The sequence below is a fragment of the Bison bison genome, unplaced genomic scaffold (genome assembly GCF_000754665.1).
Source record: "Bison bison bison isolate TAMUID 2011002044 unplaced genomic scaffold, Bison_UMD1.0 scf7180017864440, whole genome shotgun sequence".
Taxonomy (NCBI): Eukaryota; Metazoa; Chordata; class Mammalia; order Artiodactyla; family Bovidae; genus Bison; species Bison bison.
The window spans coordinates 2,860,319-2,878,554 of record NW_011495002.1 but is presented as its reverse complement, the minus strand read 5'-3'; positions in this window follow the sequence as shown (position 1 = coordinate 2,878,554).

The window sequence follows — 18,236 nt, the reverse complement described above, 5'->3', positions numbered from 1 at the left end:
GCAAACAAGACAGGAGATCACGAAATGATGATCTGAATCATCAGATCCTGAAAAGATGTTCCAGCACCTGCTATACTTCTGTATCATTAGTAGGTGTTTCCTAAAGGCTTGTTGAATAGAGTGAATGACTGAGCAAATTAATGAATGAAAACTAGTGACATCCTTTAGGATCCAGAAAGCAAGGTTATCTGAAACACTAGACACATATTTCATCTTCTTTTTGCTCTGAGTCCCTTAATCTTGAGAGACTGTGGACTGTATTTGAGACTGAAAAAGGTCAACCTCAAGTTCTATGAGATTAAAACTGTGTCTGTAGCCCCCTCTGCTATGTGGGTTAGGTTAAGAGTTTATCACAGGTCTGTGTATTAGGAACATGGATTAAAATCTTGAAAATAAGTTATAAGGCTTTGAAAAGCTAGAAAATTTTGTAAAAGAATAAAAATGATTTAACTTGGGTAGCTGGATGGGGCATCATGTCTAAGATGGTTGTGAATACTTTTTCTTTCTGACTTTCATGAAATTTCCTTTTTAGGTTGCCCTGAGGAGTTCCAAAAGAACATTTGCAGATTTCTGCTTAAGAAGATTCGTGTTGATATATAGCAAAACCAATACAATATTGTAAAGTTAAAAAATATAATAAAATAAAATAAAAAAAAGTAAAAGAAAAAAAGTCTTCAGCTTGTAAAAAAAAAAAAAAAAAAAAAAGATGCCCAAGGTTCTGGAATGAAAAAATGAAACCAAACCTTGGGGCTGAGTAAATGACAGATAATGTATATTTAGAAATAGACAAATGTCCAGCTTCCCTGGTGGCTCAGACGGTAAAGAATCTGCCTGCAATGCCGGAGACGAGAGTTTGATCCGTGGGTCGGAAAGATCCCCTGGAGAAGGGAATGGCAACTCACTCCAGTAATCTTGCCTGGATGGAGAATTCCATGGACAAAGGAGCCTGGTGGGCTACAGTCCATGAGGTTGCAAAAAGTCAGATACGACTGAGCAACTAATACACACACACACAGGCACACACACACACACACACGCACACACATAATGACATCACTCAGCTAGCAGAGATTCTTTCTTTAAAATGGAAAAGGAGCAGCAGAGTGGGAGTGCCGCTCTGGAAACTGAGCTCAAGTGTGTTTTATTGGTAAATCTGGATAGCAAATGAAAGTAGTAATTCAGTTAGTTTGCTCTGGCCTGGGTGTCTGCCCATCCCTACTTCAACCCCACCCTCCTCACTCATTTCCCCAACCCAATCAATGGATTTGTGAATGTGGGGTTGGAATTCGCCCAGTAATATCTGAAAATGCCCTCTCACGTTGTCTGAATCTCTAAGGAGGAAATTATTCAGACGACTGACGCTCTTTGGGGCACAATATTAAATTGATCGTTTGGCAAGGAAGACCTTATATAACTTAATACCACAATTCCCATAAATACCAATCAGAGTATCAACCAGAAGGCTTACCTCTTTCTCAAAATGAGACAAGTTCTATATACCTTTTTGTGTAGTTGTTATGTTTAATATGTGTGTATCTTAACATGCTTAAGCCAAGTGTGACATAAATGACACCAGTGAAAATACACTGCCAAGCACCCAATATGCTTGATGAAACGCTGCCATTGTAAGACTGTTTTTGAGCACTTACCTTTCAAGTAAAATATCCTCTAGACTGACATTATTTTTGCTTTTTCTAACCTCAGTGGGAATTCTCTTTTCAACAGAAAGTTTTATTGTATTCCCTTCTGAGACATGACTGTATTTTAATGATTTAAACTTGCAGAAGTATTAGTTAAACTTGCAGAAGGTATATTTGATAGCTTTCTTACTGTGAACCTAAAACGTTTGTAAAAGTTTTCTTTCCCCGGGAAGGCATTTCTTGCATCCATTTGTTCATTCATTCAGTAAATATTCATTCAGTGCCTGTTTGTGTCAGATCCAGGGTTCTAGGTGCTGGGTGTTCACTGGTAACCAAAACAGACATGGTCCCAAATAAAGATGAAGAAAAATCAAAGAGAGGTGTTCAGTAGGTGAGCGAGGCATGGCGTAAGGGTGCTGTCAGGGCGGACCCTGCAGGCACATAACACCTGAACAGAGACCAGAATCAGGTAAGAAGTGAGAGAGCAGCTGTGCCAGGGGAGGAAGCTTGGAGCAGACAGAAAGTGTGCAAAGACCTTGAAGAGAAACATCATGGGCATTTCTTTATTTCCTTGTGTGTGTGTGTGTGTGTGTGTGTGTGGCTTATAGGACCTTTTATACATAAATAAATAATATATATAATGAATTATATATAATAATATATAGTTTATAGTATATATAATATATAATTTATTTATTTTTAGCTGTGCTGGGTCTTCGTTGCTGTGTGGGCTTTTCTCTAGTTGTGGTTAGTGGGGGCTACTCTCTAGTTTCAGTGCACAGGCTTCTCATTGCAGTGGCTTTTCTTGTTGCAGGGCACAGGCTCTAGGGCATGTGGGCTCAGTAGTTGTGGCTCCTGGGCTCTAGAGCACAGCCTCAATAAGTGTGATGCATGGGCTTAGTTGCTCTGTGGCATATGGAATCTTCCCAGACCAGGGATCGAACCTGTGTTTCCCACACTGGCAGGTGGATCCTTTACCACTGAACCACCTGGGAAGTCCCAATTTTTAAATATAGCCCAAGGAAGCAGAGTTTTATTATTATTATTTTTCTTTTGGCCATTTAGAGCCTGCCTTGTTTGCATACCCCGTGAAACTGCCCAATGCCTTCTAGAGATATAGAAGATAAGCTCTGGGGCTGTTAGGACCCCAGGTTGGTGCTGTGGCCCTTTGGGGACTGTCTGACCCAGAGATGCCCTGTTGGGTTGCTGGGTGATGTCAGACATGTCAGACCCCTCTCTGGTCCCCCCTCTCCTTGGAGTTCCCTTGCCCTCCTCTTCTGGACGGTGGTCCCCATGGTAGGCTCTGCATAGTGTCATTTTGTGAGGGATTCCCCTAGGTTCCCCGACCAGGGATCAAACTCATGCCCCCTGGCATTGATCTTCCCTCGTAGCTCAGTAGGTAAAGAATCTGCCTGCCAGGTGATACCTGGGTTGATTCTTGGGTCGGGAAGATCCCCTGGAGAAGTAAATGACCACACACTCCAGGATTGTTGCCTGGAGAATCCCATGGACAGAGGAGCCTGGCAAGCTAAAATCCATTGGGTCTCAAGAGTTGGATACAACTTAGCGACTAAACCACCACCTAGGATTGCAAGCACCATGTCTTAACCACTAGACCACCAGGGAAGTCCTTAAAACTTGTCAAGAGTAGTAGAGCAGTGTTGGTCACTCAGTCGTGTCCGACTCTTTGCAACTCCATGGACTGCAGCCCACTAGGCTCCTCTCTCTATGAGATTTTCCAGGCAAGGATACTGGAGTGGGTTGCCATTTCCTTCTCCAGGGCATCTTCCCAACCCAGGGATTGAACCCAGGTCTCCTGCATTGCAGGCAGACGCTTTACCGTCTGAGCTACAAGGGCAAGCTTGTGTGTGCTACCGCCACCGTGTGGTCATATTTTCCTCCCTGGTGAGCTTGTATATCTTTCCATCATCCCCTGTGGATGGGAAAGCCAGTCACAGCAGATCTGGTCTAGAAGTAGCAGGAAGAGTCCCACTGGGAGCCACAACATCAAGGAAGACAGAGGGACCTTGAACCAGAGAAATAAAGGGGTTTGTTCACACTCACACAGATTATTTGTAGAAGGGCTGGAGAATCTTTACTTCTGAAATCTTTCTTCACTTCTAATTCTTTGGATAAACTTTGTAGTTTTGTGAAAACTACACTTCAGGTCTCCTCAGGTAGCGCTAGTAGTAAAGAACCTGCCTGCCAATGCAGGAGACATAAGAGATGTGGGTTTGATCCCTGGGTCGGGAAGATCCCTTGGAGGAGGAAACAGCAACCCATTCCAGCATTCTTGCCTGGGAAATCCCATGGACAGAGGAGCCTGGCAGGCTACAGTCCATGGGGTCGCAAAGAGTTGGATGTGACTGAAGTGATTTACCACACTTCAAGTATATTTCAAAAATGGGTTTCTGTCTTTCTCATCTTGGGAAATAAATCTTTCCTATATCATTGAGTGCTTTAATTTTTGCCATAGTTGGAAAAGATAGTCGCGCTTCCTGTCACCAGTCTCAGACAAGCAAATATGAAATGTATGAATATGGCTGCATTAAACTGTTATTTGGGATTCCCAGGTCTGCCTGCCAATACAAGAGATGCAAGAGACTCAGGTTCTATCCCTGGGTTGGGAAGACCCCCTGGAGGAGGGCATGGCAACCCACTCCAGTATCCTTGCTTGGAGAATTCTATGGACAGAAGAGACCGGTGGGCTACAGTCCACGGGCTCACAAAGAGTTGGACATGACTGAGGATACATATAAACGGTTATGTACTGTTAACTTTGGGTTATTCTTGTGTTTTATATGATATAAGCATTCAGACTTCTAACCTAATGACCTGAGACTAGTTAGCCCTTCTGGAAGCAAGAGATAACTGTCTATATAGAGCATTCCAAATGCAAAGCAACTTCAACAAAATTGGATTTTCTGGCTAATGTCTTTGAGAAAGAGACTCGGCTATTAAGCCTAAATGCAGACCACACAGCTTTGCTCCAGTTATAAATGGGACCCCTCCATTTAGAGCCTCATAAATACACCTTAGCCATTTTGAGAGTTTCACTCTTGTGGAATAATACAAAGATAGATGGAGGGCAGAGGCATTAGTGAAATATTCTGTAGAATGAAGGAGAAATATGAGAGTCAAACAATTAACTCTTCAGCCAGTTGCCTGTGTATTTACCCTTCATCTCATTGAGCAAAAGACTGGGTACTGAAATGTCTGAGTTCAACCTTTGGTTAAACTCCATAATCTGAAGAATGGCACCACATCTTGACACACGCTGAGGTTCTTCTATCCAAAGAGTGATGGGAGACTAGAGCTAGACAAGGAGGAGTTTGTAGGAATCTTTCCTACAAATAGAAATAGAAGCAGTTGCTTCATTTTCCTGGGCTGTGGATGGCTGCACAGGTGTGCAATGATTCTTTCTGTAAGACTCTGTTTTCTTAAGGTGCCATCTAGTATCTCATTATGCCAGGTGCCACCTGGTAGCAGAATTTAGTAAGAGCTTTCAGCTCAAGTCACGGATGTTTCTTAGCACAATTCAGGACAGAGTTCCCCCTTTGTCCAAAAAGTGCCATTCAGGATTGATGTAATCTGTGCCCAAATATGTTTTCTGTGGCCCTCACATTTATAACTCATACTTATTACTTGACCTTTGCACATCTTACAAGGGATGTGGGGTCTCTTCAAATGCAGAAAGACTTGGGTTAAAATCCTGGCTCTATTTGCTTACCCAGCTGGGTGACCTGGAGAAATGTATTAACCTTTCTGAGTCTCAGTTTCCTCACTTGTAAGGTGTGGGTGACAATGTCTCTTTGATGGGCATCTTGTAAAGATTTCTTCTATTAAGAATTGCCTCATCTTCCCTGTCTTGCTGGGGTTGCACAGTTGCTTGAGCAGCAGTCTTACCAGACACTGCATCTTTCCTCTCCTTTGAAATCAGGTTCCATGAAAAAGTATTTCATACTCAGTCCACTTTCTACACTCCCGTTTGTTCTTCATCTTGTTCCAGAGCATCTGCTAACCTCATTCTTCCAAAACTGTTTTTGCCAAGGTTATTGCTATGGACTAAATGTTTGCATATCCTCAAATTCATATATTGAAGTCCCAACCTCCAGTCGGATGGTATCAGGAGGTTTGGTCTCTGGGAAGTAATTAGGTTTAGATGAGGTCCCAAGGACAGCACACCTATGATGGGGTTAGTACCCTTATAAGAAGAGACCAGAGACCAGAGGGAGACTTCTCTCTCTCATTCTCTCTCTCTTTCCCCATCTCTGCCACTATGTAAGGATACAGCATGTGTTAACCTGGAGGAAGGTGTTCACCAAAATCATTCTGATTTTGGGCTTCCAGCTTTCAGTCCAGAACTATGAGAAATAAATGTTTGCTATTTAAGCCACTCAGCCTATGGTATTGTTGTCAAAGCATGCTGGATGACCTGAGTCAGTTGTAGTCAACCTCATTTTCCAATTCGATGATCTGTTTTGGCCTAGACAGCATATTAAAAAGCAGAGACATTACTTTGCCAACAAAGGTCTGTCTAGTCAAAGCTATGGTTTTTCCAGTGGTCATGTATGGATGTGAGAGATAGACAATAAAGAAAACTGAGCACTGAGGAATTGATGCTTTTGAACTGTGGTGTTGGAGAAGACTCTTGAGAGTCCCTTGGACTGCAAGGAGATCCAACCAGTCCATCCTAAAGGAAATCAGCCCTGACTATTCACTGGAAGGACTGATGCTTAAGCTGAAGCTCCAATACTCTGGCCACCTGATGGAAAGAACTGAATTATTTAAAAAGACCCTGATGCTGGGAAAGATTGAAGGTGGGAGGAGAAGGGGATGACAGAGGATGAGATGGTTGGATGGCATCACCGACTCAATGGACATGAGTTTGAGTGAACTCCGGGAGTTGGTGATGGACAGGGAAGCCTGGCGTGCTGCAGTCCGTGGGGTTGCAAAGAGTCAGACATGACTGAGCAACTGAACTGAATTGAACTATAAGTCACTAGACCTTACTGATCAGTTCCTTAAACTCTCCCCTACACACCATCCAGGACACTCGCTGCTCTCCAGGTCTTACCTCACTCTCCAATCATCCTTCTCAGTCTCTCGCCAACTCCTTTTCCTTTACCTGCTCCTTAACTGATTCCACCACCATCTACTCCTATGTTGTTCCCTTCTGCTCACCAGCTGATGTAGTTTTCTGCTATAATTTCAGCTGTTACCCATATGCTCATGATTCCAAATCTGTATTTACCACCGTAACTTCTACCCTACACATATTTCCAACTGAAGGTATTTTTCATTTCTCCCTGGATACCCTTCAAGCATCTTATATCTACCAATAAGAATTGAACTCATTATGCCCTGGATCCACCAAAAACTTTTTAACTAAATAAATGGGAAAAAAAGACATCTAAATAGATCTACCTCCTGGTGGTTTTCTCTTGATGCACCAGGCATAGTATCCCAGGCTAGGAATTTATGAGATATCTTTGACTTCTGTCTTTTCCAATCTCCAAATACAACTACCAACCACTCATCTAAGCCTGACTATTTGTGCTCAGGCCTCTGCCCTTCTTGCCCATGCTCATGCTGCCTTGGTTTATCACCTGCCCACCTTATCTGTTGAGCCTTCCTGCTTGGCCCAGCCTCCCTGTTCCAGCCCACTGCATGTACGTCCTGTGATATCTTCCTAGACTTCAAGTCACATCACATCACATCATTTTCTTGCTTACAGGACAAGCCCTAATGCCTTGGCAGGACGTGGCCCTCTTCATACTCATGTGTCAGTACTTCATATCTAGTCTATGTCCCAGGATTCTCTTCCCTTTGTGTATAGATTCCAGGCACCCTGAATCTAGTAACTCCTTAGACTTCCATTTCTTCTTATAAACTGAATTGTGTCTCCTCAAAATTCATATTTGAATCCTTAATCCCCAGTTTGAGAAAACTCTGGAAGATAGTGAGGGACAGGGAAGTCTGGCGTGCTCTAGTCCATGGGGTCACAAAGAGTTGGACATGACTTAGCAACTGAACAACAACAACCCCCAGTATCTTTGGATGTGACTGTATTTGGAGAAAGAATCTTCAAAGAGGTAATAAAATGAACAAGAGGCTGTTAGGGTTGGGCTCTAGTCCAGCAGGACTGATATCTTATACAAAGAGGAAGACATCCCTGGGGTGCAGGAAGCAAGGAAAGGCCACGGGAGGATGCGGAGGAAGACGGCCATCTGCAAGCCAAGGAGAGAGGCCTCAGGAGAAACCAACACTGTGGGCACTCTGACCTCAGATTTCTAGTCTCCAGAAATACAATACAGTTCTGTTTAAGACGCCGAGCCTGTGATATTTCATTACAGCAGAATTCATTACTGAATTCCATTCCTGGTTCAGGAAGATCCTCTGGAGAAGAAAACGGCAACTCACTCCAGTATCCTTGCCTGGGAAATCCCATGAACAGAGGAGCCTGGTGTGCTACAGATCGCAAGAGTTGGACACAACTTCAACCAACCAACAAAGCAAACTAATACAGTCTTTTACCCGAGAAATCATTCACCTTAGCTTTACTTGTAGTGCCTTTCCTTCATTCCTCTACTTGAGAAAGTCATGTAATACCTGAAAAAATAAGAGAAAGTCTTATTTATTTTCCAAGATTCAGTTCAAATGGTACCTTGATGATTATTTTCCTGATTCCTTTAGGAATAAATGGTCCATCTTCTTGCTCCCGCAGAACTTTGCTGAAATTCTACTGCATCTACGCTGAAATTTATCTTTTCCCCATCTTCTGAGTGCAGCTTCTTGAAGGCAATGTGTTCACTTCTTTCCAACCCTAGTCTAGAGGTCACAGTGCGCCTCATTTAAGTGCGAGGCGTGTTTAGTGCACCCTCATCGGCATTATCTTCTTATAAATTGAGGTAACATCCTAAAGCCAGGAAATTTCACACAAGAATTCTCTGGAAGACTAGGAGGGTGTGGCAGCCTCCCCACCTAGATGTTACGTTACATACCTGGATCCGCAGACACGAGCTCCTGACTTCCTTACAGCTGCACCATAACACCCTCTTTGTCACTGCTGGTGCTCATCTGCTCACCCTTCTCCAAACATCGGGAAATCTTCAGAATAATAATGGTGGACTTAAAACCCATGTGTTTTTGTTGTTGTTGTTGTTTTAAATGGACAAGAGGTTGCATCAGATCGTGAAACTGAAGCAGCTCTGCCATTCTGGAAAGTTGTTGAGAGTCTCAGGTCAGTCAGCCTTGTTTAGGATTTGATGCAGACTGGAGATCAGACAGGACTCTCTCCTTACTTTCCTAAATGTAACAGCACGTCTCCAAGGTGGCGGCTTCTTTTCAGTTTTACATCTACCTTCTACCTTTATCTGGGCTTCCCTGGTAGCTCAGCTGGTAAAGAATCCACTGGCAACGTGGGAGACCTGGGTTTGATCTCTGGGTCGGGAAGGTCCACTGGAGGAGGGCATGGCAACCCACTCCAGTATTCTTGCCTGGGAATCCCCGTGGACAGAGGAGCCTCGTAGGCTAGTCCATGGGGTAGCAAAGAGTCGGACACAACTGAGCAACTAAGCCCAGCACATATAATAGACAGACTTGGTATTGGTATGTTTATGATCAAGCTATATCAGTTGGTTGTTTCAAACTGACAAGACACTGGCTGATTCCTTTTTTTTTTAAGAACTTAAAAAAATATATATATATTTATATATATAAATATTAAAAATATATATATATAAAATAAAAAAATATATATTTTTTTAGACATGGACCATTTTTAAAGAAGCCTTTCCTGAACTTGCTACAGTATTGTTCCAGGGTCTTCCTGACCCAGGGATCAAATCCAGATCTCCCGCATTGAAGGCAGATTCTGTACCATCTGAGCCACCAGGAGAGCCCCAAAACTGCTTCTTATTTCCTGCTAATGTCACCACAGACCCCTCAGTTTGGTCCTTTATTTGACTTCTTACAGACTTTCTCTTCATCTCCTCCTGACTCAGTTCACATTCACTATCTTCAGATTGCTTTGGTGGGAGGAGACCGGGTATTCAATGCCTCCTTTCGTTTGCACACCTTTGTCTTTTTCCCTCCTGATTTTAATTTGCTAGTTCCTGGCATCCTTCTCTACCGGGTAGAGAATTGATTCTGGTGCCAACCCATGACTTTCTTCCTTGCTGTTGGAGATCCTTTAATGAAATAATCACAGTGGAGCTTTGTAAACTTCAGGGATTGTTTGGAAAGGAGAGTCAGTTTTTACTGGTTCCAGCTCATGAATCGCAAGTGAAGTTTTGTAAGAGATCCTGACGTTCATACTTTACCATAACTGGGAAGCAAGCTATATACCTAGCTTAGCTATGCACAAGACAGATGGTAATGACTACAGAATCCAGTAATGATTTGTGGGGCCACCACTTTCCTTCAACTTGCTGAAGCTGCCAAATGTCAAAACAAAAGTTAATTTCACAATTTAAACAATTAATTATGTGGAGAATAAAACCAATTCCACTCATAGTCTGATTTGACATATCACACTTTTGTTAAAATGGCACAACTTTAAATATAGGCGACGATTGTTAAAAGGATGGTGAAATCGAGCTAACAAAATTTCAAGCATTCCAAACTATGCAGCTAACAACGCACCAAATGATACAGAGCATAAAGTGACCCCGAGGAAATGTTAATGAATGGATACCGCACCAGTGCAAGGCAAAAAACCAACTCTGCCATAGAAGAGACAAGCAAGGTCAATGGAATAAGAAGAGATGATACTGTGCTTTAAATACTGTGACAGCCAGTTCAGCTGGGTGAACCCAATCGAAACAGTCCTAACAATAGAAACAGAAAATATTGTTTAGAGGCATTTGCTGTGACAGAGGGTAAGTGGGAGTATTCGTTTTTTTATGCTGGCGTAGCAAACTACTGCAAAATTAGTGGCTTTAAAACAACACTCACTTATTAATTCACAATGTGTTAATTCACAGAAGTCTGGGGGCTCTGAAGGCTCTGGGAGAAGGCTCCAAGCTCATTCAAGTGTTTGTTGAGGCAGTCCCAGCAAAGGCTGGAAAAGAATTTTCCAGACACAGAGCATTTCAGAAGGGAGTGAGGTTATTAAGAGCAAAGAGCAGTGATAACCAGGGCACAGCAAATGCAGGGGGCCGACCCTCTGGCAGGCCAGAGAAGGCGTCGCCTTTCCTGGGTTAGTAGCCAGTTTTTATCGCCTCAAGACAAAATTTCTGGTGATTGGTTAGGGTGGTATAGGCTGATTACTGGGGTGAGCATTTTTACCTAATTTTTAGTCAGAAAGCCTGCTGGGAATGATCAGGGGTGGCAGGGGGTGAGGGAGGGCTGTCTTTGGTAATGGTTACAAAGGGGCTCAGTCAGCTTTGGAGACAACCTTGGTCTGGGCTCTGCTTCTGGGCCTTGGTACCAAACCTCAGCCCTGTGGCCTTGGGGCAGAACTCAACAGTGTTGGTAGAATCAAGTTCTTTACAGGTGTGACACTGAGGTCCCCATTTCCTTGCTGAATTCCCAACCCCTTTTGTGTGGCCTCCTCCAACTTCAGCCATCAGTGGCACATAGAATGCTTCTCAAACCTCAGCTCTGCCTGACTTCTTTGTCTTCTTCTCTGGCCTCTCTTCAATGTCAGCAGCAGGGGAAATTGCTCTACTTCAAAGGGCTAGTGTGATTAGATCAGGCCCATCCAGATAATCTACCTGCTTAAGATCAGTTGTGCCTTATAACATCACACATCGCTGGAGTGACATCTCATCACAGTCATACGTTCCAGGAATTTCCCATAAATTCTGCCTCCTGCGGTGGGTACTGAAGTCACACAGAAATCTCTAGCATTATGTTCGTGGGAATTAGAAAGCACTACAAAAACACATTTATGGAGATATTTTCCTGTTGAGCTTTCTTCTGAAAGGATGTTCTGATTATAAGATAATGTCAGTTCAAACTTTTGCATTATTTTAGGATTTTTAAGGTTTTTTTCCCCTCCTCGAGTAACTAGTCACTGGACTTTTTGAACAATATTTTTTTAATATCAAGATGAACATAAACTTGGAAAAGTGGCTAGACTCTTCATGAATACAAATTTTGTATGTAATAAAAACTTGGAGCTAATATGCATACATTCAGTAATTATTTTAATAATCTATGCCTTTTTACTGTTTCTGTTTGGGGATAACATCTCCTTATGAAGTAGCATAATTGGGCTTCCCTTGTGGCTCAGTTGGTAAAGAATCCACGTGCAATGTGGGAGATTTGGGTTCGATCCCTGGGTTGGGAAGATCCCCTGGAGAAGGGAAAGGCTATTCACTCCAGTATTCTGGCCTGGAGAATTCTATGGACTGTAGAGTCCACTGGATGGAAAAGAGTTGGACAAGACCAAGCAACTTTCACTTTCATGAAGTAGCGTGGTCTACTAGAATTCCTTCTGTGTAGGGTTTTGTGGAGGTCATACACTGATCTGAGGAATATCTGAATTCATATAATGTGGCTAAGGCTACTTACATAATTATGATGATTTAGTTGCTAAGTCAGATCCGACTCTTGAGAGTTTATGGGCTGTAACCTGCTAGGCTCCTCTGTCCATAGCATTTTCCAGGCAAGAATACTGAAGTGGGCTGTCATTTCCTTCTCCAGGGGATCTTCCCGACCCAGGGATCAAACCCTGGTCTCCTGCACTGCAGGAAGATTCTTTACTGACTGAACTATTTCGAGTCCATGGGGTTTTATTACCTACCTTTTCTAAGGTAACTGAAAATGTCAAGCAATGCAAGCTTGCCTTGCACTTACCTTTATCTCTTAATAATAAATACTCTTTTCTTTATTTTTTTCATATCTTCTCTGGACATATTATGTGTTTATTTCTTTACTATGTATCTTTCTCCTGCCCTTCAACTAGAATGTGAGTCCATCAGGGCAGAGCTTCTGTGTTTTTACTTTTATAATTCTTGTACCTGAACAGTTCCTGACATATAGTAAGTGCCCAGCAATATTTGTTGGATGAATGAATGAATATATGAAAATGGAACATCAATTGTTTTAGAGACAGTTCTAGCACATGGAGCTATTTATTTTTATTTTCCTAGAAGCTATTCTATAGAAGCTATTCTATGGGCTTTCCCCATAGCTCAGTTGGTAAAGAATCTGCCTGCAATGCAGGAGACCTTGGTTCGATTCCTGGGTTGGGAAGATGCCCTGGAGAAGGAAATGGCAACCCACTCCAGTATTCTTGCCTGGAGAATCCCATGGACAGAAGAGCCTGGAAGGCTACTGTCCATGGGGTCGCAAGAGTCAGACATGACTGAGCAACTTTCGCTTCACTTCACTTCATTCTGTGGAAAAGTGAGATGTTTCAGATGATTTAAATGTCAAATGTAGATGTGTGTGAATTTGACCCTTGGTAAGAAAAATAAGAATCACCTCTCTGGAATACTTCAGGGAAAGAGGCAGATGGGTTTTCAAGGAATTGTGACTTAAGTTTACCTATGATTCAGATAGAGGTGGGTGTTAGCTGGCTAACAGGACTCATTACCAGTGCAATTTTTGGTGACCCAGGAACACAGTTGAACATCAAGAGTAAAACAACTCTAGAAACAGTCTAGATTAAAATCCCAGTACCACTTCTTTGGACATGAATTTGAGCAAACTCCGGGAGATAGTGGAGGACAGAGGAGCCTGGTGTGCTACAGTCAACTGGGTTGCAGAGAGTTGGAAATGACTGAGTGACTGAACAACATCACCTCTTAGAGAGGTGTATACTCACGGAAGCTTCTTAACTGTTTTGTGCCTTGGATTCCTCATCTATCAAATGGGAATGGTGAAAATCTATCCCACAAGGGGTCATTATGAGAATTAAATGAGTATGTAAATGTGTTAGACCAATGCCTTGCCCCAAGCAAGAAATAGTGTTAACATATTTAGATGTTATTAACTTCTGTTTTACTGGCTCTTGACCCTCTTGTTACAATGGAGAACTTGAGCTCCCATAGAGTTGACCCAAAGTATTTCTTAGTGTTCTGAGAAATACTTAATTGTGTCCAGAAGCAAATCTTGCCAATATCTGATCATGTGTTAATATGATGTGCTGTTCTCTTCTTTTGCTTTGATCCTCTCTCTCCTACACAAAGCACTTTATCTGAGCCCAGGCAGTTACAAGAAAATACCCTAGGCTTAAACAATACACATTGATTTATCACAGTTTTGTAGGCTGGGAACTTCAAGATCCAGGTGCAGGGGGTGGGGGTGATTTGGTTCTTGGTGAGGCCTCTCTTTCTGGCTTGCAGTCCTTTGTCTTCTCATGGCAGAAAGAGAGCATGTTCTCTCTCCTCCTCTTATAAAGCTAGTGAAGACTCTGCTTCCCAGTGCAGGAGAGACAGGAGCTGTGGGTTCCATCCCTGGGTCAGGAAGAGCCCCTGGAGCAGGAAATGGCAACCCACCCCTTTATTCTTATCTGGAGAATCCAATGGACAGGGGAGCCTGGTGAGCTACAGTCCATGGGCTCACAAAGAGTCGGACATGACTGAGCACACATACAGAGATACATAGATAATGTCACCATGAGAGTATTGCTGCCATGACCTCATCTAAACCTAAGTAACTTTTAAAGGTTTGATCTCCAAATATGTTCACACTGAGGGTTAGGTCTTCAACATACACATTTAAAGGAAGACACAGTTCAGTCCATAGCACACCCCCATGCCAGTGGGATGTTCTGCTGCTTCTGATGGTACATAGGCTCCTCTTGGTAAGGTTGGTACTTGAGTTCTTATGTCTGCTGGGAATGGTCAAATCTGTCTGGTCCTATTGTCCAGTCAAGAACCAGAATGTAAAGTCTGTGTCTAGGTTCATTTTTTTGCATGTGAATGTCTGGCTGTTCCAACACCACTTTTTGACTATCTTTGCTCTACGTATTGCCTTTGCTACTTTGTCAAAGATCAGTTACGTTTATCTGTTTGACTATATTTATGTGAATCATTTTCTGGACTCTAATTTTTTTCATTGATCTATTTGTTTGTTTGTTAACAAGTATCACACCCTCTTGACTACTATAACTTTATAAATGAGTTTTGAAGTTAGATAGTGTCAGTTTTGGAGAAAACAACAGCACCCCACTCCAGTACTCTTGCCTGGAAAATCCCATGGACGGAGGAGCCTGGTGGGCTGCAGTCCATGCGGTCGCTAACAGTCGGACACGACAGAGCGACTTCACTTTCACTTCTCACTTTCATGAATTGGAGAAGGAAATGGCAACCCACTCCAGTGTTCTTGCCTGGAGAATCCCAGGGACGGGGGAGCCTGGTGGGCTGCCGTCTATGGGGTCGCACAGAGTCGGACACGACTGAAGTGACTTAGCAGCAGCAGCAGCAGTGTCAGTTTTCCAACTTTCTTCTTCAATATTGGCTGTTCATCTTTTCCTTCTCTGTATAAATTTTAGAATCAATTTTTCAATATTTACATAATAGCTAGATAGGATTTTGATTAGAATTGGAATGAGTCTATAAATGAAGTTAGAAAGAAATGGTATCATCACAATATTGAGTCATCCTATCCAATAACATGGAATATTTCTCCCTTTATTTAGTTCTTTTTTCTTTTTTTAAAAAAATTGTTTATTTATTTATTTATTGTTAATTGGAGGATAATTGCTTCACATATTATGTTGGTTTCTGCCATATATCAGCATGAATTGACCATAGCATTTAGTTCTTTCTTTGATTTCTCGTTAGAGTTTGATAGTTTTCCTTACATGGATCTTGTACATATTTGTTAGATTTATATCTAAGTATTTTATTTTAGGGGGAGGATGCTAATGTAAATGGTAACTTAAAGTTTCAAACCTACATATTCATTTCTGATATATACAAAAGCAATTTACTTATGTTTTAATCTTGCAAAACAACAACCTTGCTGTTATTGCCTATTAGTGCCAGAATATCTTTTTGAGTCAATTTCTTTCAGATTTTCTACATAGATGATCTTGTCCTCTGCAAGCAAAGGCAGTTTTATTCCTTTCTTCCCAGCCTTCTGTGTACATTTTTCTTCTTTTTCTTTTCTTATTGCATAGCTGGTATTTCCAGTATGATGTTGAAAAGCAGTTTTAAGAAAGGACATCATTGTCTTGTTCTAATCCGAGTAGAAAGCTTTGTGTTCTCACCACTAACCATACAGTTAGCTGTAGGTGTTTAAAAATGTTCTTTATCAAACTGAGGAAATTACCTTCTAGTACAAGCTTGCCGAGAGTTTTTATCATGAATGGATATTGGGTTTTGTCAAATGCTTCAGTTGTGTGGTAAATGATGTGGCTCTAGTTTTATGATTAGGTTTGAGTCTTTAGGTGGGCCTGTGACTCTGGACTGTGAACTTCACCAGTTCTTCCAGTTTTTTTCTCCCCTTTTGGTGGAAATGGATGGCTAAAGGTAGCTGTAATTGGGTATTTCTCTTCCTCTATGTGGAAGGCTAGAGCTGCCTCCAGTTGGGAATTCCCCTTTCTGCAGGTAGTTCTGGCTAGCTAAGTTTCTCCTGAGGGCAGGCCTTGTTAAAAAGAGAATACTCTGGAGTATTTTAAATGGATTTCTTTTCCAGAAGCACAAGGGGATGTTTCTCCAACTTTCATGATGAGGACCTCATTCCTAGAGGTAAAACTCACAAAAGTGACTGTCTCCGACTCCCCACCACCACACCTCTAGACCGTTAATTCTTGCATGCATGCTCAGTCGCTAAGTGTGTCCAACTCTTTGTGACCCCACAGACTGTAGCCCTCCAGGCTCCTCTGTCTATGGTATTTCCCAGGCAGGAATACTGGGGTGGTTAGCCATTTCCTTCTCCAAGGAATCTTCCCTGACCCGGGGATGGAGCCCATGTCCCCTGCATTGGCATGTGGGTTCTTTACTATTGAGCTACCAGGAAAACCCAAGTTTTTCACTCTTATGCTTGTCTAAACTGAGCCTCCATCAATTAAACTACAGTTCGGGTTTTCCTACCTCAGCACAGGTCCCAGCAATGGTTTCTGCTTATGGATTTCTGTTCAATAAATTGCCATTCTCCCACTGTGCCCATCTGTCTCTCCAATATTGGGGCCAGCACTTTGCCCTGTGACCTCACTTCTCTGACAGATCTAAGAAGAGTTGTTGATTTTTCAGTTATTCAGCTTTTTACTTGTTGTTAAAAGTACAGACTGAGAGGCAACTTCTAAGCTCCTTACACTTTGGAGCAGACACCCAGAGTTCTCAAATTTATATTTAGATATGTTGATGATAATATTTCAACACTATTGGTTTATGATTTTGAGGAGTTATTACTCTGAGCATACAAATTTTACAAAAATGCCAAAGGGATTCATGTCACAAAAAAATGTTTAAAAATCTCAAATCTAAATGAATAGGGGATGAAAAAATGTACATTTGAATCTATTTTGCTCTGCAGTCGGGTCTTCAAGTTTTCTGGAGATTTTATTAAGTGTCAGGGCCATGGGTGATAATGATTTAAAGCAGTTTCTCAGAATAAATTAGTCTTGTGACAACAGACACATGCTAAGGCCTTTTGTGCATAGAACTCATGCTCCGCTTGTGCTGGGGTCCAGCTAGGAGCTGCTGTAGCCCAGCCCTGACTCCTCTTGGATAGTAATTGAAACATTAGTGAGAGGGGAAGGGAAATCAGTGGATGAATTAAAATATGATAAAGTCTGTTAAAGGAAATGGTCCGCTCTCAAGGCCTGGTTTCTAAGCCATTCAACCCTAACTTGTAAATAGAGAGAATGAAACAGAATGTGATCTTCCTGCAGAAGCCACTGTGATTCTAATAGATGGCTCCCTTGATAGACAAAGCCAGCATGCTGTTTCAAACAGTTTAAAGAACTCTTTGCCAGAGAGGCTTTTGGTTATGTTTCTGGCCAGCCTTTCTTTCCCAACAGAGCTCTCAGCTAAGGAAGAAATGAGTGTCTCAGGGCTGACTAGGATCTGGAGGGAGGAACGGGGTAGAGACCTCGACAGGCGCGCTCGCCATCTGACAACCAAGGATTCTCTCTGTTTTCCACGGTGCTTCCTGCTCCTCTTGGCAGGGACATTACTCCATTCAGGCTGCGGAGTAATCCCTGGTAGATCCCAAGGATGATGTTGCTTTTCAGAAAGGCCAGAACAAATTAAGCGTCCAGTGGAGAAGAATGTGGCCTGAGCCCATTTTTCAAAGTGAATGTTGATGCTGTACTTTTGGAGGATATAGACATGGATCGCTGGAAGAAGATTTATTTTAGAGGGAAGAAAAGTAATAAAAAGGTACAGCTCATTTCTTACTTCAGCTCCTGTATTTCTAAAATAACTAATGCAAGAATATAATCTACGGAAATGGCTTAGTGCTTACCCCTGTCCAACTACACAACATGTAACAGTGAGGCTTGTATCCTTTGTCAAAAAGAAGCCACTAAAGAATTGATTTCTTTATTTGAATTAATTTCTCAATGAGATACTTGGGGAAAGAAGAATTCAAGAGGTTTTTTTTTAATGGACAATGTAAATAATCTTCAATGATCTTTCAGCTCTTCCTTCCAATTTACCAAAGAGAAATTATTCATCTAGGAGTTCATGG